This window comes from Melanotaenia boesemani, chromosome 16 (genome assembly GCF_017639745.1).
Source record: "Melanotaenia boesemani isolate fMelBoe1 chromosome 16, fMelBoe1.pri, whole genome shotgun sequence".
Classification (NCBI taxonomy): domain Eukaryota; kingdom Metazoa; phylum Chordata; class Actinopteri; order Atheriniformes; family Melanotaeniidae; genus Melanotaenia; species Melanotaenia boesemani.
In genome coordinates this window covers 8749321-8772159 of record NC_055697.1, presented here as the reverse complement: position 1 = coordinate 8772159, position 22839 = coordinate 8749321, and the positions used below count along the sequence as shown (strand labels likewise).

General features: G+C 38.3%; 1 pseudogene; it reads right to left on the bottom strand.

The window, feature by feature from the left end:
• Positions 1 to 358: 358 nt before the first annotated feature.
• Positions 359 to 22839, bottom strand: part of LOC121655140 — a 35153-nt pseudogene continuing 12672 nt past the window's right edge.

Below are 22839 nucleotides of genomic sequence, written 5' to 3'. Positions count from 1 at the left end.
CAGAATGGTTTAGGCCCAGAATACATCTGTGATATGTTCAGAGAATATAAACCTAGCAGAGCTCTTAGATCCAAAGACTCTGGTCAACTAGTCCAGACCAGAGTCCAGACTAAACATGGAGAAGCAGCATTTAGCTGTTATGCTGCAAACAAATGGAACAAACTGCCAGTGGAGATTAAACTTTCACCAAATGTAGACATTTTTAAATCCAGGTTAAAAACAATTATTTTCTCATGAGCCTATGCATGAAATCTGCATGTTTTTTTTTTTTTAACATACCTTGCTTTTAATCATTTTAATGTAATTTATTATTTTATTGTGATTATGTGTTGATGCCTGTTACTATTCTAAATATCTGTAATGCCTTTGTTTTATGTAAAGCACTTTGAATTGTCCTGTACATGAAATGTGCTATACAAATAAACCATTATTGCTTTAACACTGATGAAAAGTTCAAATCAAATCGTACCATCCATCACTGGTATAAGTCAATGCAGTCATTATTACAGAGCATAATTCCCCTGCAGAGCGTTTACTGTGAACCTGATGATTTAGTCAAAATCTAATTAAATTTGGACACCCCTCAACTCATTCTCATGTTGGATGCTGCAGTCACTGCACCTGTCTATCAGGTCTGAGAAGGTGCCAGTACTCAAGGGGTCTTAAGAGACACAAGCTTGTTCCACATCTTCTCAGCGGGGGAGACGAGCTTGTTCATATCTGGAGGATGTTTAGTGAGCAGGTAGGAGCCTCCGAAAAAAGCTCCCACAGCACCGAGCAGCAGGCTGTAGTTTATCACCTGGGTGGAAAACCAGAGAATTAAAACATAATTGGCTTGATTCAGTTCTGTAAGCGGTGTATGCATTTTCAGGCTGAACATGAAGATCCCTCAGAAATGATGTAGCTGTGGCTCTAAATCAAATCATAGTATGATGTGTGAACATTATCTCTGCAAAGGCCAGACACAACAATATTAGATGTTTTAGTACAGAAAACTCACTTAGTGAACAAAAAGTTTAAATTATTAACTATATATATATTTCTTTCAATAATTTACCTTAGTGGATTTTTAATTACCCTTGGTCATTTCCTCCATCTTATAAAACCCCAATAGGAAAAATAACAACCACTTCGGAATTTAGTTTTCAGTAAGACATCATTTGTGTCTCTAACTGTTTTACTACTGACCATGTGTGACATGTTTATAAAAGCCCTTTTTTCTCCTCTTGTACATTATACCATAGACAAGAGAGAGACCTTTTTCAGTTTAGGAACTTATTATTATTATTATGTTTACCTAGCAAGAAGCGTCCGTTTTTCACACACTGATAATGCTGCCACTTCAAAAGAGTCTTGAATTACAATACTAAGCTGTTCAAATGTAGGAAAAGAAAGTAAGGTGAAACAAAAGAGCGTAAAGAAAAAGAAAGCATTATCTGAAGGGTTTTACTTTGTTTTGCCAGTGCCAGCGCTCCACAGCTACATGGTATCTGGTCCTGGTGAAAGTAACCTGGAGACAAAATCAAAACATTAAATTCTGGGGTGGACGAAACACGTCATTCTTTATCAGCTGCACACTCACCATCGTGTAGAGTGGGATTATTGCCTTTGGCATTAAGAAGTGGAGGACGTTTTCAACGTGCTTTCTGAAAAGGAACCATTTGGAGTTGACGTGTGCTCGCATCTAGAGGGTAAAATAAGAAAGGTGTTGGTGAGGTGAAGTATCTGTCCAACATACTGTCATGTCTCCTTCATTCACACTTAAGTTCAACAGCTCAGAAAGACAAACTGGCTGCAAGACTGACAGGCCAAGCATGGTTGTGAATGGATGGTGGCCGTCAGCAGCCAAAATTCTTCCAGACATAAACATGTTTTCATCTGTGAGTGGATCCAGGAGCCTCAGGTGCATCGATGACTGGACTACAGGTAACTACTTCAAAACATGTGTACTGTCTTCTTCTATGTGACTTTAAAGGCATTACTTATCTCAAACAGTAGCACCTACCAAACAAAGATGGTACTGCAGTTTTAAAGTTCAGAAGATTCTCACTTCACACATTCAGTTCATTCAGAGACGCTGCAGTAAAAATACTAATAGATATAAATGGCTCATTCTAAGACATTCTAAGACTAGATGACAATGGAAACAATTTTTCATGATATATAAAATTTTTCTGGCATTGACCTTTGATTGTGTTACACACTGCACCTTTAAGCAAACAGAAACCATGTCCTGGTTCAGGATCCAATCTTTAAGGGGTTTGTTTCCAAATCTGCCTCCTCTCACAGCTCTAAACTGTGAGCACGTTTCTATCTGAGTGATGGACACAGTGATGCGTGCTTTCATGCCAACTAGGCTTCAATACTCGAGTGCGTACCAGGACCTGTGGCAGACAACACACCAGCTGCCTTTCAGTTTCTGTATTGATCATGAAATTCTTTCACTTGTTTATGAAGTACTTCCTGGTCTTGGAGTAAAACATGTTGTGTCTCACATGCTCCCGGCATATATGAATCACTGCGGGCCTTCAGGTCCACTTGGCATGGTTCTGTTTACTGTTCCAGAGAGGAAGGGTGAAATGCTTTAGTGGTGCAGCTTTTAGCTTTTATGTTTCAAGCAAGTGGAACAAACTGCCCGAGGACCTGAGAGCTGCAGCAAGTGCTGAAATTCTGTCACTGAAAACCTCTTTACCCTGAAATTTGAATATGAAATGCCTTTAGAAATAATCTATCATGCACTAACCTCACCTTATTAATGTTAAACTGTTTTCTATTCAGATTTTTTTTTTTTTTTTTTTTGACATTTAGATTTATTTTTCTCTCTTTCTTTTATAAAGATATTTTTATATAGATAGATTTATCTTTTTCTATTTCTTAATTTAGTTTTCTACATCCTGCTTGTGGTCACTGCCAGTCATCTGAGCCGCACTTTGCACCTACATAAAAGATGTCACACCGAATAAAGTTAACATAGTTAGATTGAACTGCTGCATTCTAAGGCATCACACTAATATAAAAGTCTTAAGATGTGCCTGGATAATGATATTTCTACAAGAAATCACTGGATAATACATTTTTTTACTGAAAAGCCAACTCCACCCAAAACCAGAGCAGCTAAAACATCCAGTGACACCATGTGAACCAGAGGACATAAACATTAGTGGTCCAACACCTATTTGATAAATACACACATATAATGTACATTCCCTTTCTTACATAAAAACGTGTATTTCCACCTGAAGTTTGTGTGGTGAGACCTACATTCTAAAGACAAATGTGTTCTTATAGTAAATTAAGCCTCCTTCATTTAAGATAACAGACACGTTCACTGGGCTTTGCTCAACATAACTATACTTCTTTTTTAAGATTTAATTTCCTTTTATAGGCTTTGGTGGTAAAATGTTATATAAATGTGGATGTTACAAGTGCAGCTTGTTAGTGGTGGTTGTGCAGAAAGATGGCTACTCTGCCACTGTTGGATAACCTGACTAGTGCTGGAAGGAAAACTGTTGCCTCGGGCACAATCTGGACTTCTGTACAACTAGGGCTCACAGCTGGACCCTCAGAGTAACTATCTACGTATTTGAGGGTCCGAAAGGTACAATTATGCCTCCCAAGTACTAAATGTATGTACTGTTTTTTCTAAATGTTATGGTACAATATTAGGAGATATTATTAGGAAAGTTTGGGAAAACATGGTTGACTTAAACAAGCTAAAACTTTATATTTCCTTTACATTCTAAAAAAATAAAAAAAAAAATCTATAAACTGTGTAGTCCTAGAAAGATTTTATTCTAAATTTATATAATTGCATTTGATTCTATGTTTATTTTGAATGCACTTTGATTTAACACACATTTTACTAATGTTTTTAACTTGTTTCACTTTTCCCTCATTAGTATCACGATCGTGGTGGTAGCTCAGGAGGAAGAGTGCTTTTCTGCCAGTTAGTGTTTTTGTGGAAGACACTGAACCCCATGCTCCCTCATTTGCATGTGAATGTATGATAGAGGAAAAGCATTATCTTCCTTTGGGGTCGTGGCAGAAGAGAAACATTTTCTACTTTTAAGTGAAGGGACATCAATCAGATATAAAATACAGAGCTTTATAAGGTATAAATAAGTACCCACCACTGAAGGTACAATCCCAGTACTTTTAAGGGTAACACCCCAGTGAAATTGGGTATTTATTTTATCTGAGTGGAATGTGGCTTTAAGAAATAACAAGCGATCGTTTTGATCTTCTGGAAGATGATAAACGGCTCATGCATTGCTTTAGGTTACATGTGTCTATTCTTTTTGAGTTGTGTGAGAAAGTGGGACCACTGTGGTTTTGATGATGTGGACTGATGTGCTTTTAATTTTAATACTTATGCAGGGTTCTTTTCTTTAAACATACAAACTCAATGTTTCTATCACTTATTCAGCTGCTTTTATTCTGGTCATGATTCAATTCTAAGAGCACAACATGAAAGAGATTTTCTCTTTCTCTGCTGAACTGATTGGTGTCTGATTTTGTCATTTGGAAAATGACTAAATGAAATGAAATTCTTTACTTGAGCTGCCCATCATGGTGCATAATAAAAGAAAAAGGCAAGCACGCATAGAAGCAGGCATGTTTTTTTATGTGCAACTTATTAACTGGAGGGTGGGGGGTCTAAGAATGGTTTTTATAAATCTGGCAAAAAAGAATGCATCTGCTCTTTTCTACATTTTTGGCATGTAAACTATATAATACATTGGCATGTAAAAAGATATATGACTTACTTCAACAATAGTTGTACATGGCCAGGTCTGCGATTGCATGGTCATCAGGAACACGGACCCTGGTATACTCAGGTAGTACAGCACCTGGGCAGATAAACAGAGGCAGCGACATGATTTTCTTGTGCACACTCAGCACATTCTCTGCTTCATCTTTACTTTTTGTTAATTTAAAAGGCACTTACTGAAATCCTCATTGAACTGATCCATTATTTCATCAAAGACAATGCAGTCCTCAAAGCCCTACAAAGCATAAATGGATGATTGAGTCTCCATCTAATTCTCTTCTCCCTTTTCTTCTACTCCATTTACTGTTACTTACAGCATTCATTCCCTGCCCGTAAAAAGGCACCACAGCATGGGCTGCGTCTCCATGAGGACACATTTGTCACAATGTGATATGGGGAGCATTAACAGACCCAGGCCTGTGCAGGCAGTCGAAAGTAATCTCTCTTGAGAGCTTCGCTGCAAACCACAAATAAAAACAAAACAATTACAACCTTAGTTTGAGCAGGTGATTAATCTGATAGTTTTTTTCTAAACAGTCTCTCCTGTTTTGCTTACAACAGAAGAATCTGCTGCATCTGAGTATGTTAAAAATGACCTTACTCCATCTGTCCTGGTTTTTCTCTTTTAAAGAAACAAAGAGGAATAAAATGATGCATTCAGCTGTTAATGCTCAAGCACTCTGGATAAAATCATCACAAGAAGGAGGTGAGTGAATAAAAGCCTCAAGCATCTACACCTCATGCATCCATCCATCACCCGCAAGATATGAGTTACCTCAAATTGAAACCTCAGGGCAGAAAAGCATGCAGTCTGCAATTTTACACTCCACAGACCACGGCTGGCTGGGACTGGAGTTGATGGGACTAAGGTGTTTCTTTGAGGATGCCTTTGCTGGCTGGATGACAAGATAAAGGCAAGGGGCAGAAAGAGGAAACATGGATGGTTGACAGGAGACTCGAGGGGAGTGGGGGAGTGAGAAGGTCACTTCACACTCCGATTAGCGGGATGGAGTCAGGGAAGTGTTTTTGGAAAAACTCAATGACTTCATCTCCTGTGGTGATCTTCTCAAATTCTCAAAGGGCTATGTTAAAGGGTGCAGGTAAATGACTTGTCCTAAATTGGGAGATAATAAAAGTGTGCAGTGACTTTAGTTCTAAAATACATTGTGACATGTTTCTGTTCCCATGATCAAGTGATTGCTTTACATGATAACCCTCAGAACCCGTTGCTTCAGAAGCAGTGGAGCACTGGTGTTTAAAAACAATAACAGACTTCTGGAACTATCTATGGTTTTAGTATATTCTGCATCCTTAAATAAAAGCAAACACAAGCTACCACATCTGTGTTAACAGTATCCTGACATAGTTGTTGAAGAAGAATTCAGAAACACTAGTATTAGTAATAATATAAACTTATCACATTCATTAATGTTGTAATATTCTCTAGTTGTTCAAAATCCATAACAGAAATGCAAACATTATTAATTTTTTAACTAATATTGTTGCACAAAAGCTTAAGGCAATGTGTACATTCACATTGTGCATGTGGTTATAAATGCATGTAATTTATCTATCTATTAATGTTTTTATGTATTTGTTTTAAGGCTACAAGGTGCCATATTAAATGCAAATGCTGTATAGTTGCAACTGGTTTCAAATGGTACTTATGTTGAAAAAAAATAGGAGTAGTTGATTATGATGATTCAGTTCAAAATTACTTCTATTTAATTTAGTTCGAGCAATGCTTTTTCAAATCCCAAAACTGGAAAATTAAGTTAATGCAAAATAGAATAAAAAACATAATAACAAAAAGAAATAGCAATTAGAAAATAAATGTTATTTTCTGCAAGGATGGCATTGTGTACTGGTCTTTACTGAAGCAGCCTCTGACTGAAGACACTCAAGGTTTTTGTTTTTTGTATGTATAGAGTTGCCCATTATGTTTAGCAAAATCATTTCAAAGGTTGGTATGATTTTATTTATGAGACAAGTCTCATTCTGCTTAGTCTCCATATTTATGGACCTAAAGGACAGTATTGTCCTTGTATTCAGAATTTATTCCTGCTGTCTGCTCACAAAACTGGGAAACTGACATTTAATTACTCTGCTTCTCTTGCATGGAATTAGCTTCAACATCACTTAATATTAAAGAGGCTGATCTCACTGAAATTATTAAAAATGATTATATGCAATTTAGAAGTTCTTTATCTTGCTATTTCCTCATCTGTGATGTTTTTTCCTGTGATTGTATAAAACATTCTCAATTCATGTTTAATCTTATGTAAACTTCTTATGTAAAAAAACAAATGCATATTTGTCAAATGACTGTAAAGTGTTTTGTACTTGTGCTGGGACTGTTTTGCAAAAGAAATCTTTTTGTCTTAATGAGACTTTCAATGTTATGTTGGTAATTCATCAATTATACTTGTTAAAATAGTTTAGTTTACATCAAAAGGATGCAGTATTTTTACAGTGGGTATATTGTGGCCTACTTATAATGGCAATAAAGCCAAAGATAAGTCAAGATAAATTCATTTAAGAATTTAAACTTGTCTTTATAAATTTACTTATCTTTCTTAAAACTGCTGCTGCAGCACAACAAGCTTCAAAGCATGTTAGCTTCCACTCTGAGGGTGAGCGCTCAGCCTGCTTGTTCAATTTTCCCTTGTACAAGTTAGATAATGAAGCAAGTTGTTGCCTTGATGCACTGAATTGCATTACACAAATTAATTTAGTGTGACAGCTACACAGGCGAAGTGTCTATGCCATGTCTAGGCAGCAGGACAGCAACTTACTTATATAACGCTTCAAAAATAAGAAAAATGGCCCATCACACATTGTATCACAGTTAAAGCTATTTATTATGTTAGATGTTTACAAAGAAAGACATAGTCAAGTTATAGTCATACTCAAAATGCCAGCTCAGCGGGGGGGCGCTAGCGAGCGCGATGGAGTGAAGATGTGTTTGTTTCAGCTCCTGTACACTCTTGTTTAAATTTCATCATTTAAGGACCTACGTTACCAATTTGTCTCACAAGATTTTAATAATTATTTTTAATCACTCGAAAAACCCAAACACCCAGCGACAGTCGCATTTATGGCATCAAAGTTACGAAAGTTCAAATACGAGGCCTCTTCCACTGCTGGACCCAGCGCAGCCACGGCAAAAAGTTCGGACAATCCCCACCAACCACCATCCGAGACTACTGCAAGCATGGACCCTACAACGATTAAAACGGACATCCTTGCCTCCCTGCGAAAGGATATCTCCGCCATAATCAAGGAAGAAATAAAGAGTGCCCTGGCAGATGATTTTGACTCACTGATAAGAAATAAAGGACGGAAATTAGCAACAATACTAGCGCCATCCGGGCGGAACTTGAACATATGAAAGCTAATGTAAAAGCTGTTGAGGATGGCATGTCAACTTGGTCCAACGAGGTGGTGGCAATGCGAGGGACAGTGACCAGCCTCAAAACAGAAGTGAAAATGCTCAAAGAGAAATGTGAGGATCTAGAGGGGCGAATGAGAAGGGGTAACATCAGGATTGGTCCGGTGTCAGTGCTGAAGCTCCGGGGATCCGCAGGCGGCGTGACACACGGAGGCTATCTCTGGCGCCGTCTGAATGGAAGTTTTCCAGGCTGGACAGGGAAGTATGAGTGTAGCTGCTCTCATCGTAAGTGCTAAATTCAGCGAAGGCGGCTGGAGACAAGGCCAAGCGTAATCCATCGCTAAAATTAGCACAGTGAAGGAGACGCCATGGGACATCTTGAGAAGAGAGTCGTAACAGTCGGAAGGTAAACATAGCTTAACTAGCAAAATGACACCCGATTGCCATAGTTTCGCAGACTATACAGATCAGGCGTTGTTAAAGCCAGGGCTGCTGCCTTTACCGAGGTCGAGGAAAATGCTACCGTAACAGACCCGGTGGTCCGCTAAAGGTGAGTATCAGGGCTCTTTCCCGCCTAGATCTTCTGTGATCTGCCCACAACAAACGAAGTAAAAGGAGTTTGTGGATGCTGACAAAGCCATGGACTATAGTGAAAGAAGAAATACATTGTCCATCCCAGCCCGAAACTGTAGAGTGATCAATCAACCTTGTTAGAAGAGAGTGAGAGACAAAAGGTAAGAAAGTATAGTAAGAGAAAATTCCGAGGCATAATGTCCATTGTAAATGAATAGTTGTGCAGTGGCCTGAGTTAAATTGTATAGGTAGGCCTATATATCGGTGCGCAATCTGATGTAACTTAGAGCTGCTCGCTCAGCCACACACCCTGAACTACAACGTGTTCTTTCATCTCAAAGAACTGGAAAGATCTTGGTACTAGTTTTGCTCAGGGTTCCTTTTATTTTCCTAGTTACTGTTCTTGCTCAGATCCCATTGTTCCCCGGGGATCATTTAGCAGTCAAAAGAGTTGTAAGAAAGTGCTTTGTTCAAATTTTACACATAACCGTATGCTCATACGTAAACATCCTGGTTTTTGTTGTTTTTATCTTTATTATTTTTCATTTGTTTTCAGGCTTAATCTTTTCAGATATGCATGCATTCCTGGGCTGTCATGTAGATATCCATTTGCATACTATGATGCCTTTTGTGATCAATAGGACAAAACACTCCCTAGTATTCATTTACATTTCTAAATATGGGACCGCTTAGAGTTATAAGCTATAACGTCAAAGGGCTTCATAGCCCAATCAAAAGAAAGAAAATCCTTGGTCAAATCAAGAAAGATAATTGTCAAATCGCATACTTACAAGAGACACACCTGTCTGATATGGAGTATGACAAATTGAAGAAGTCATGGGCAAATCAGATATTTTACTCATCCCACAAGTCAGGCAGAAAGAGAGGTGTCGCTATTCTGGTGCACAGGCAGGTAAATTTCACACCGCTTACCATATGTAAAGACCCAGAGGGAAGATATGTGTTGATTAATGGAGTAATTGATGGAGTGCAGGTTTCCCTCTTTAATATATATGCTCCTAATGAGGACGAGCCTAATTTTATGCATAATATTTTCAATATAGTGCTCCAACAGAGCTCTGGAATTCTATTGCTTGGAGGAGACTTTAATTGTGTTATGTCCCCCCACTTAGATAGACACCCCAATTCCAGGAGTCCTGCCTCTCGAATGAGTAAGGTGCTAAAGCATCTGACAACAGATTTAGGTCTGGTGGACGTCTGGAGAAGCAGGTACCCCAGGATCAGCGATTATACCTTTTATTCACATAGACATTCATCCTATTCTAGAATAGACCTATTTTTCACCCCTAAAACAGAACAGCATAGAATAGAAGACATTGAAATTTTACTAATTACCTTTTCCGATCATGCTCCTCTAATATTTTAATGGAATTTAGGGCAAACACCAAAAATTAAACATTGGAGACTTAATGCATCACTTTTGAATGACAGGGAATTCCGTGACTTTATAAATGGTGAATTAGATACTTATTTAGAAATAAATGCCACCCCTGAAATATGGCCCTTAATTTTGTGGGACTGTGCTAAGGCTTACATCAGAGGCCGTATTATATCTTTTGCGAGCGCTAAGAGAAAGAAAAGAGAGGCTCAGCTGTGTGACTTGGAGTATAAAATAAAATGTTTAGAGTAGCAACATAAAAAGACACCAACCCCTGACCTGCTACGCGAGCTTAAATCTACGCGGAGAGAACTCGACAGTCTAATTACGGAGAAAATAGAGGGCACTTTAAGATTCACCAAACAAAAATACTACGAAAACGGCAATAGAGCGGGCAGATTGCTAGCAATAAGACTTAAGAAGCAACAGTCTTCAAATATGGTCCAAAAACTGAGGTCTGATCATGTCACAATCACTAAACCAGACTATATCGCAGATTGTTTTGCTAAGTATTATAAGTCCCTGTATAAAAACACTGACACCTGTACAGATGATGAAATATTGGAAAAATTCTTGAAGGACATTCAACTGAAAACATTCCCTGAATCTATGGCAAAACAATTAGACGAATCGACTAGAGAACAGGAAATACAACAGGCAATATCCAATCTGAAAAATACCAGAAGCCCTGGACCTGATGGTTTTATTAACGAATTTTATAAAATCTTTACAAAGAAAGTCACACCCTTATTGTTAAATGCCTACCAACATGCACTACAATCTAGTCCTATGGCACCTTCCTGGAATGATGCTACAATTGTTGTGATACATAAAGAGGGCAAGGACCCCACCAATTGTCAATCATACAGACCAATATCATTACTGAATACAGACCTGCGCATACTTACATCAATTTTATCCAAACGTGTCAGTAAAGTCATTACAGAAATTATAAACCCGGACCAGACTGGGTTCATAACAGGGAGGTACTACGGGGATAATGTTCGCAGATTGTTAAATTTAATGTCTTATTCCAAAGCAGAACAGAAGGAAGCAATGATACTGTCTCTCGACGCTCAAAAGGCGTTCGACCGTGTATCCTGGCAGTACTTAATTCACACAGTGCAAAGATTTCAATTTGGCCCAACTTCATAAAATGGATAGAAATTTTGTATTCTAGTCCACAAGCTGCTGTAAAAGTAAATGGGACGATATCCGAGAGGTTCTTGTTAGAGCGTGGCTGCAGACAGGGATGTTCTTTGTTGCCTCTGTTGTTTAATATCAGTATAGAGCCTTTAGCACAGTTAATTAGAGATGACAATAACATTAAGGGATTTTCAATAAATGGAGAGCAACATAAATTGTCTATATATGCTGACGATGTGCTGTTATATTTGTCTGAACCTGAAATAACAATTCCCTATTTAAAGAAGCTAATCAACAATTATGGACACCTTTCTGGTTATATGGTTAATCTAGACAAAACATCGGCTATGGATATAGGGGGCAATATACGGCAAACTATTAAGGTTCAAAGTGGATTTAAATGGCCTAAAAATGGTTTTAAAAATCTTGGTATCCAAATTCCTCAATCACTTGCAGATTTATATAATGCGAACTATAAGCTTGTTATAGGGAAAATCAAGAAAGATTTAGAGCGGTGGACAGTCCTGCCTTTGTCTCTCTCAGGTAGCATAGAGAGCATATGTATGAATGTGCTGCCAAGGCTCTTATATCTCTTTCAGATGTTGCCAATAAATATCCCCAACTCTACATTCAACGAATTAGACAAGCTCCAACTATATATGGCAGGGAAAACGCCCTAGGGTGAGGCTACAAACATTACAGTTATCAAAAACACAAGGTGGACTCGGAGTTCCGAATCTGAAATACTATTTTTGGGCAGCCCAATCACGACCCATAATAGCCTGGATACAAGATCTATCTGGCACACAATGGCTTAATATTGAAAAGAGTTTATGTGAAAGATCCTTGGGGACCTTGCTTTTCTCTGACATTTCCTTAAAGGTCCCATATTATGCAAAATTCACTTTTTAATGGTTTTGGAACAGTCATACTGGTCCCCCCGCATGTGTAGGAGACCCGTAAGTGTGAAACTCTTTCAGGCGCTCTCTCTCCCCCCTGCTCCACCTCTAGGGAAGTAAGCGCTGAAATGAGCTTGTTTGAAAGCGTGTACGTTATGACGTCATAAGGGACAATAACCACTCCCCACAGAGCGATGGACCCGTCTACCGGCTCCCAAAGCCCGCCCTCTAAAAATCACCTAGCGCCCAGTGTTTTTCCCTCTTCGGCAACCCTCGTTAGCGGACATGGCTAAGCGACAGAAGCACTGTTCTGTTTGTGGCTGCATAAATGAACACGAAAACGTTTTTTTACTTCCATCCACTGAACCCACGAGGACTGAGTGGATTAATTTTATTTTTGGAGGAAATGTACCCGGAAAACTTCCAAAGGTTTTGCATGTCCGTGGCCAGCATTTCAAAGAGGACTGTTTCCACAACATGGGGGCATGGAAAGCAGGCTTCGCCAACTGTTTGAAGCTGAAGCCAGGTTCAATACCAACTGTCCGTGACACAGCTGGAGAGGTAAGAGCTGGCAGTTATTTTATCGTTTCGGCCTTATTAGTCTGATAGCTTGAAAATATATTAACCTGTCAATCACCTCATGACGGGCGATGCGATGGGCGGAGCCAACAGCTGAGCTGCTCCACCAGGGTTCCGCCCACCATAAACGGCACATTTCTGAAGCTGCTAAAAAGAGAGAGGTGAAGAGAAGCCGCTGCACTCAAACTGAGGGTCGATTTGTCCATACCATGGCGGAAATATTTCATTTAGATATTAATGAATGGTCTCAGATTGGGAATAAAGTGTATAATATGGGACCTTTAAAAGATATACATATGAGTGAATGGAGCAGGGTCACACTTCAGATCTGGACTAAAATAAAACAGTCATTGGGATTACCAAAAGAGATTTCAGCTCTATCCAATATTACACTATTACAAGGCTTTACCCCCTCCATTACAGACAAGGGCTTTGGAAATTGGGTGAACCATGGGCTCAGCAAATTACACCATACTATTAAAGACGGTAATTTGAAATCCTTCGAACAATTAAGAGGTGAATTTCAGCTTCCCAGAACTGATTTTTTCAGATATTTACAGCTACGGAGCTTCTTAACAAAGCATAAAGAGTGGAACAAAGTTTTAGAACCTTCACCAGTTGAGGAGCTCCTGATAAAAATACAAAATGGGAATAGGCTCCCAAAAGCTATTAGTCTTTTCTACAAAGCATTTTCAAGTTTTAATATGAATAAAACATTGAAAATAAAGATTAGGTGGGAGTCTGAACTGAGCACTCATATATCAGAGGAAGTGTCCAAGTTCATCTGGATAAGGGGAGGGGCACAGTGAGGATCCTCTTCTTGGATTTTTCAAGCGCCTTCAACACAATCCAGCCCCTGACGCTTCTGGACCAACTGAGGGAGATGCAGGTGGACCCCTGCTTGGTGTCCTGGATTGGTAACTACCTCACAGAGAGACCGCAGTACGTCAGGCTAAAGGACATCACATCTGACACTATTATTAGCAGCACAGGAGCACCCCAGGGGACGGTGCTGGCCCCCCTCCTCTTCACACTCTACACCTCAGACTTCTGTTACAACTCAGAGCTGTGTCACATCCAGAAGTTTGCAGACGACACAGCCATCGTGGGGTGTATCAGGGATGATGGTGAGGATGAGTACAGGAATCTGGTCAGTGACTTTGTCTCCTGGAGTCAGATGAACCATCTCCAGCTTAACACCTCAAAGACTAAGGAGTTGGTTATTGACTTCAGGAAGTCCAGCCCACAACCACGTCCAGTGACCATCAGTGACAATAAGGTGGAGATTGTAGACAACTACAGGTACCTCGGGTTGTGGCTGGATAACAAGCTGGACTGGACATGCTGTCCAGATCACCTGTACAAGAAGGGCCAAAGCCGTCTGTACTTCCTGCGAAGACTGAGATCTTTTAACATCTGCAGGAAATTCCTGTGGATGTTCTATCAGCCTGTGGTGGCTAGTACGCTTTTTTATGCTGTTGTCTGCTGGGGGGGGTAACTTGACAAAAAGGTGTGCTAACAGGCTGGAAAAACTCATCAGGCGGGCGGGCTCTGTGGTTGGCATGAAGCTGGACTCCCTGGTGATAGTGGCAGAGAGGAGAACACTAAAAAAAACTACTGCCTATTGTGAATGATGCCAGTCACCCTCTGCACACCGTCATCAGGGCACAGAGAAGCCTGACCAGTAACAGGCTGCTCCTCCCCAAGAGTAGGACCAACCGGCTCAGAGACTCCTTTGTCCCCCGAGCCATCAAACTGTACAAGTCTGCATTAGGCAGGAGGGGGAGAAGGAGGGGGGAGAGGGAGGTGTGCAGTCCGGCTGATAGAACACATGCACAATAACCCATAAAAACAGTTGCTATAACTTATAAGTGCAATAGTGAACTGGGAATCTGTACCACCTCTACTGTGTGAAATGCTTATTTATATTGTTTATTTAACTTATCTTATTGTTATATTTATTGCATTCTATTTGCCTCTATTTTGCTTTGTACCTGTATATATTGTGACTTGTGCTTGTCCTGCTTTACTGTTGGTGTTGTATTGCTACTGGTACCCAAATTTCCCTGAGGGCTCTCTGAAGGGATTAATAAAGTGTTTCTATTCTATTCTATTCTATTCTAAGTATGGGAGGACGTATGCTCTGAAGCTCACGTGGTGACTAACTCAAGTTTGTGGAGAGAGTTTGAATGGAAAGTCATAACAAGATTTTTTAGAACACCGGAGGTAGTCGCAAGAATGAACCCTGTAAACCGTAATATCTGTTGGCAAAACTGTGGTGGCCATATTGGTAACCACGCTCACATTTTTAGGTTCTGCCCAAAGATTAGACCTTTCTGGGATGATGTATTTTGTAATGGAAAATTTATACACATGTCTGTACTTTGTATTGTTACAAAACCTTGTCTTGTGAGTTACTTAGGAAGGAGGATGACTTCTACCCAGATGAGAATTGAGTGAGCTTCATCTACCTCCCCTTCCAATCTTCTGATAACATTCCTTTGAAACAAAGGACTAATGATTTGTCTTGATGTGATCAGCTCATGCTAGTTTATATAAACCAAACCCAAATGTATCTGTTCAGACTCGCACAGTCAAACCCCTTTGACTGTGGGACTCTCATTGTCTGATCAGCTCTTAATAAAATACTTTGTTTGATTCTCACTTAGTGTGTGATCTTTGATAAATAAAATTCCACAACAATTTGCAGCCCTCAACATAGTGTTTCACCATACATTTGCTAAAGAACCACAGCTGGCAATTTTAGGGGCATATCCAGAAGGTTTTGATGGGAAAAGTAGGAAATACCTTTTGCGAATCTTATTGACCGCAGCCATTAAATGCATAACCATCAAGTGGTTGAAACTTGATCCTCCCACATACAACATATGGATAGAGAAAGTGAGGGAAATCTATCAAATGGAGAAAATTACATATTCATTGAGAATTCAAAGAGAGCTGTTTACTAAAAGATGGTGTCCTGTGATTGATCTGTAGATGCAGTGAGTATGTGATGCACCAAACTTTGTACATGCATACAGAATCGGTAATATCTCTAACAAATGTTCCCCTTTTTTTATATATATATATATATATATATATATATATATATATATATATATATATATATATATATATATTATTATTATTATTTCTCTTGGTTGGCTCATTGTACAGATGTTTGTCAGAATATGTTTGAAACCTGTTATTGCATTTGGAATGATGTTACATGTCTGAATGTAATGCGCTTGCATGTCTGTATGAGCAGTTACAAAATTAAATAAAAAATAAGTAAAACCTTTTATTGAACAATAATAATTAGTTTTTTGTGGAAAATTACAACCTGAAGTTGGGAGCCCATCTATTACCTTGCTTTGTTTTTGTCATCCTGATTTTAAAATGATTAATTTGTCCAGTTTCCTAACATTTTTTACCTATAGGTTGTTTTCTCAGAGAATGACGGGTCACTGCTCAGTGATACAGTTTCCAATTAACTTTGCTGCATTAGGCCAAGTCTGAGCTCCTAGGGTATTCTGGTTGCACTTAACACTGTGTACTGTTACAGGTTGGTGTCATAGGGTCATCTGTCCGAAAAGAAAAGGAAGACATAAAAAAAAAAGCTGTTCCAGAAATGTGAAGGCTTTTTGTCCAAGCCCTATCTGACCTTTTCACTTCTTGAGGATTAGAAATGTTTTACAACCTCTGGCAAACCGTTTGCTTTTGTTCACATTTGAAGTCCTTTTTTTATAATAGACTTGGGTAACAACGTGTCCTCCTACGTGGTTCATCGACCACTGCTGTCTTCTGTGGACATCCAGACCTTTTTATTTTGCAGAGCTCTCTGATGTGCTCTATTCTTTACTTTTTTTTTTTTTAAATCCAAAAAGTAAAAAACTATTGATTTGGAAACTTGTTGTGTTCTTTCCACATTTCTGATGTATTTGACTTATTTTTGTGGGTTTATAATGGACCATTTTACAGGCATTGAGAGTTCTTTTCACTGTGTATTTAGGACTCATAGCAATAGGAAATCCAAATGCATATTCCACATGAGGCAACAGCCAACATTTTATAAACATATCACGTGGTGTGATGAAGACACAGTATATTGCATGCATTTTAATGCAATCAATTCAAATGTAATACCAAACTCTAACCAGTGATGGATGAAAGTCAGCTGAGGTTGTGGGCATATCATTATCTCCCATCAGAGCAGGTGCCATCTATCAACATAAGCAAAATACTCCTAGTGGACCTTTTAGCAGTGTCACTGTTGCCATGGCATCCACATCAGCAAGGATGCTTTCCTTCTTCTTCTTCTTCTTTTTTTTTTTTTTTTTTCTCCTCAGCCTTAAGGTGTTTCTGTCAGTTCAGCCAGTAAGTGACAACGTGAATGCACTCTAACGGTAGCTGTTTTAAACCTGATCTCACTGTGGAGAGCCAAATCATTGTGCTGAGTCAGCCGTGCAGAAAAAAAATCATTGCAGGATTAGAGGGGAGCAGATGAGACTAGAGAAAGGTCTAACAAAGACAGGAATGAGACACAGGTGAAAAGGAGGAGCACAATGTAGTTTGAAAAGTAGGATTTGCACTCCATGGTTTCTGATGAGTAAGCCTCCACTGGCTGTGGGGAGGGCTTAGATAACTCTATAAGGACACCCCAGAGGTCCAATATGGCCTCAATTTTTCTGAACTGGTTAGGGTTTTATCTTTCTGTAATTACTAGTGCTTCTTTATAAAATAGTCAGTTATAAGCATACATGGTTTAATTAACATAAAACAGAAGGAAAAGATCATTTGCTCTCACCAGGTTGGGAAGGGCGACCATCATGAATGTGTTTCGTGGCCAGATGTGCAGATAATTAGGTTTCATAGCGAACTGGAGATGAAGATGAAAGAGAGAAAGTGAAACTGAATTAACTTAAACATAAAAGTTTACAACCACTGTAGAGGACTTACCTCTCCATTGATGGGTGGTATAGTGAGCTCCATGTAGCCGTGAGGGATATACGTCTGGCTGTAGTTGAAACGGCTGCGACGAAGGAACTGCTTGCGGGTGGCAGAGAAAGCTCCATCACAGCCTACAATCAGGTCTGCATGAATCTGCTCCCTAGATTCGTCTGACCTGAAGACCAAACCAGCAAAAAATTTCCTTCATTAAAGACAGTCGCTAATCTCAGAGTTGATTTGACAGGCCTCATGTACACCCTGAAAGTATTTATTTAAAAGAAAAAAAAACCAGCACTGAATAATTTAATGAGCAACATTTTGGGACTTCATTAGCCTTCCTGGAAGCGATGTCCTACTGTCTTCACACCCGTCACCCCAGCTAACACAGCACATTCGCAAAAAGTCTTTCTCTGCATGAGAGAGTGTGATAATTGCAAAGCCCTTAGGCTTTTATCCTTGGGTTAAATCCTGCCATAACACAGCTGCATGTTTTAAGCTTTACTTTTTTCCATTTGATAATTTCCGCTGCACTAGCTGACTAAAATCATTGCTTTTTTCATGTTATCACATAAATTACTTTCATTTTTATGGTGGCATTTGTCTAAAATCATGACTGAATGGTCATAGTTTTTGGTAATTCATTGTAATTTGACTTTTAGTAGGTGCACACTGATGTTGGCAGCTTCTGAAATCCTTTTAATAGCCTGTGCCACCATTTGATAAAGCAAATTTTTCAGATTATGTTGAATTTTGTTACTAATTTGTGGAAATAAACCAGTTTTTACAACATGTTTTGGGTATGTAAAGCCAAAAGTAAGTGTTTGTAATCTCATGACCTCTACACTATTGTTACTATATTATTAACTCAACCATGTCTCAACCATTTGTTAAAAAAACACATTGATTCTTATTACTTTTGTTCAAAGGAGAACGAAAATGCAAAGGAACATTTACTCTTGCTGTTTTCTCAGTGCAACTCTTAAAGGGTTTTTGTAAACACACCATTCTGCTCATGGCCTTTTGAAAACTTAACAGATCCAAACATCCCTTGATGCAGTCTGATATGCATCTCGTAAAATATTTCCTATAATAGTACCAAGATTTACTGATCTTACCTTTGGGGTTGTTCACACATCGGTGGATGCTGGTGTGTTTTAAAAAATCAATGCTAAGTACCACTGCAAATATTCTTGCCATCCCATCTTCATTTTTAATGATCCATGCAACAGTGCAATAATCATATTCAGCACTAGCCAGATTGTTCAGCTATCCAAAAAATTATCTAGATCATCAATGAGTGATTGTACTGTGAGTAATTTATTGAAATGTCATTTAATTATTCTTCCCCAAGTGGATAGTAATATATCAGATTACACAAGTGTGTTCAGAAAGGGCAGCAACGATGTGTACAGAACAAAAACACAGAAACTATTCTCACATTACTCTTACAAGTAATGGCAGAGCTTTATGGCAGAGAAAAAGCATGTTTAAAAAAGCATAAATGTAATTATGAAAAAATCTGATTGTTATAATCTTAAACAGTCAAAATTGCCATTGTGGGCGTTATATATTGATGGAATTGTCAATTAATACTACTAAACAAATTACATAAAAAATATTTGGGGATGGAATTATTCCTTTTCAAATACAGACAATAGTTCAGGACATCCAAGGATACTGGAGGCATTATTGTGCCTTTCACTAGCATTTAGGTAAATGCAACTTCTTATTTGACCACATGCATGCCTCAAAGTCATTTCCCAAAACTTTTCTAAGTAAAAATGATGACTTAAACCAATTTTTATTTCTGATTAATAAGGATGGAGGCGAAACTTTATACAGTTCTTTTCTACTTTCTATTTTTGTTCCATCTGTAGTCTAGCATTATGCTAGGCAAGACAAGGCAGTTTATTTGAATAGCACATTTCATGTACAGGACAATTCAAAGTGCTTTACATAAAACAAAGACATTGCAGATATTTAGAAATAGTAAAAGGCATCAACACATAATCACAATTAAATAATAAATTACATTAAAATGATCAAAAGCAAGATAAGTTAAAAAAAAAAATAAATAAAAAAAATAAAAAAAATAAAAAATAAATAAAAAAAATAAAAAAAAAATAAATAAATAAAAAATAAAAAAATAAAAAATAAATAAATAAATAAATAAAAAAAAATAAAAAAAAAAAATAAAAAAAAAAGTTACCGTGCAGATTTCATGCATAGGCGCATGAGAAAAGAAATGTTTTTAACCTGGATTTAAAAATGTCTACATTTGGTGAAAGTTTAATGTCCACTGGCAGTTTGTTCCATTTGTTTGCAGCATAACAGCTAAATGCTGCTTCTCCATGTTTAGTCTGGACTCTGGTCTGGACTAGTTGACCAGAGTCTTTGGATCTAAGAGCTCTGCTAGGTTTATATTCTCTGAACATATCATAACCTAAATCATTCTGGAATTTGTAAACAATCAGAAGGGTTTTAAAATCTATTCTGTGACTGACTGGAAGCCAGTGTAAAGATTTCAAAACTGGTGTGATGTGTTCAGATCTCTTAGTCCTGGTTAAAACTCTAGCAGCAGCATTTTGGATGAGCTGCAGATGTTTAATGCTCTTTTCAGGAAATCCTGTTAAAAGACCATTACAGTAATCAAGCCTACTGGAGATGAATGCATGGATGAGTTTCTCTTGGTCTTTCTGGGAGACTAAACTTTTAATTCTGTTGATGTTTCTGAACTGGTAAAAAGCTGTCTTAGTGACAGCTTTGATGTGGCTGCTGAAAGTCAGATCTGAGTCTATTAACACTCCCAGGTTACGAACTTGGTTGGTGATTTTAAGTCCAGAGTCTCCAGGTGTTTGCCAATGCTGACCCTCTTCTCTTTGCTACCAAACAGAATAATCTCAGTTTTGTCTTCATTTAATTGTAGGAAATTCTCCTTCATCCAGGTGTTTATTTGCTCCAGACACTGACACATTAAGTCTATTGGACTGCAGTCATCTGGTGACAGAGACACATAAAGTTGTGTATCATCTGCATAACTTTGATAACTAATGCTATAGTTCTGTAATATTTTACCCAAAGGGAGCATATACAAGTTGAACAGAAGAGGTCCAAGGACTGACCCCTGGGGGACTCCACAGGTCATGGCCACTCGCTCGGATTAGTAGCTGCCGATCGTAACAAAATAACTCCGGCCTTCTACATAGGACCTGAACCCGTTAAGAACCGCTTCAGAAAGTCCAACCCAGTTTTCCATTTGATGCTAGCAGCTCTGTGAGGCTATAGTGCTCATACACAGCAGTTCTCTAAATGAAATATGAGCATGTTCATATGGTGGGTTTGTACTGATTGTCCAATTTCTTTTCATCCCTAAGTTCCCTTAACTGGCATTTTTTGCATACTGGAGCAAGAGAGTACTCTTCGTATACATGTTCTCAACTTATACTAACATACTAAAGACTGTAGTTTCTTCTGCTTATGCCTACTTTAATTTAACTGATATCTAATAAATTTACATAAATAAAGTACTGCTACCAAATAAAAAAAAATAGAAAGTATTTTCTATCATAAACCACATTATTGGGTGATCAACATTTGATGGTGATCCAATCCAAAGAATGCAAATGAGACACTCAGAATGCCGTCTGTAGGGTCACTCTGCTGCTAATATCATGACAGAAAAATGTATCTGTAAGTCCGCACATCATGTTCTGAGCATGTATACCTGTAGCTGTATTTGTTAAATGTAATTCCTAAAAAACTGGTCTAAATCTGACATACATCTGCTTATTGTTCCTGCACATCCGCAGCATCTCTTCATTATCCATGCTCCACCTCCAAACGGATGTGTACAGGCAACAGGTAATTAAAAATGATTGGTGCTTCAATGCCAGTTTAACACATTTAGTAAATGGATTTATTATTTTCAATGACAGCTTTCTTTCATCATAGAAGTTGCAGGTGTATGGAAATACTTAATGTGCTCAACAACTCATAAATCTCTTAATTGGCTTGTGCATAGTAAATCTGATCATATCTGGTTTCCTGATTACAGCATCACGAGGAACCCATTTGTTATATGCTTTTACCTGCATCTTAGGATGTTCATTTCAAATTTCCTCATTAGCATGTTATTCGATTTACAACATTAAAGCAGATTATTGTACCATTTAAGGAATTGAGGTATCTAGTTCATGCTAATGGTGATCTGTGAATTTCCTAATAAGTAACAGCTACTGGAGAAGATGTCAATCAGTACGTTGTGCAAACTGGACATAAACACAGCAAATATGAGCTTCCACTGTTCAAACACAGGAAAAGGGTAAGAGATGCAGCCTGGATGTGTAAGGTGCACCACAGGATGAGTTTTGTTGCCCTCACATAAAACCATATTTAATTAAAGTGCATTAAAGATTTAGTTTGTTTATTGTAATCATAACCGCAGAGATTCAATATAATCCAAATGTTACCTCGTTACTATTAAACATGTAAATATGTAATTGAATAGAGATTCAAACGTGGGCATCAACTGGATAATTTAACATTTTAGATAAGACTGAATTCAATTTGAGAACTCAAAACAAATTTAGCAGAGTTAATGCTCATGCATGCTGTGATTAACTAAGTACACTAATCCCCACAGTCAAAAAGACCTGGAGGTGTTTTTGTGTTAATTGGATTGTAAATTGTGTGTCACCATTGTAAGGTGACAGCCAATTATAAAGTAAGCTAAGAGTCAACCGACAGCAGCTTCAAAGACAACATGTTTATCACCTTCCCCCATACCCTAGGGCAGTTAACCATGCACGAGTCCACGTTTCGTTTCACGCAACAGTGAACAGAACATGATCAATAAATCCAAAGAATCAAATGAGCAGCTCCCCCGTCTTTATTAAGCCTGTGTGTGGTTTAGGTGGCACATATTGTAAGAGCTTGTAACTATTTACCTGACAAAGGTCATTAGCCCTGTTTCAGGGCTCCAGGTTCTGCAGTTTGTGATCGAAGGTTCAAGCTTGTGTTTGAATACTTCTCTACCTCTTTGAGAGAGATATAACAAAAAGAGATTATATCACAGATGCAGAAATGACACAACACCAGTGCTTTTTATAAGACAATCTCACTAAAATAAAAT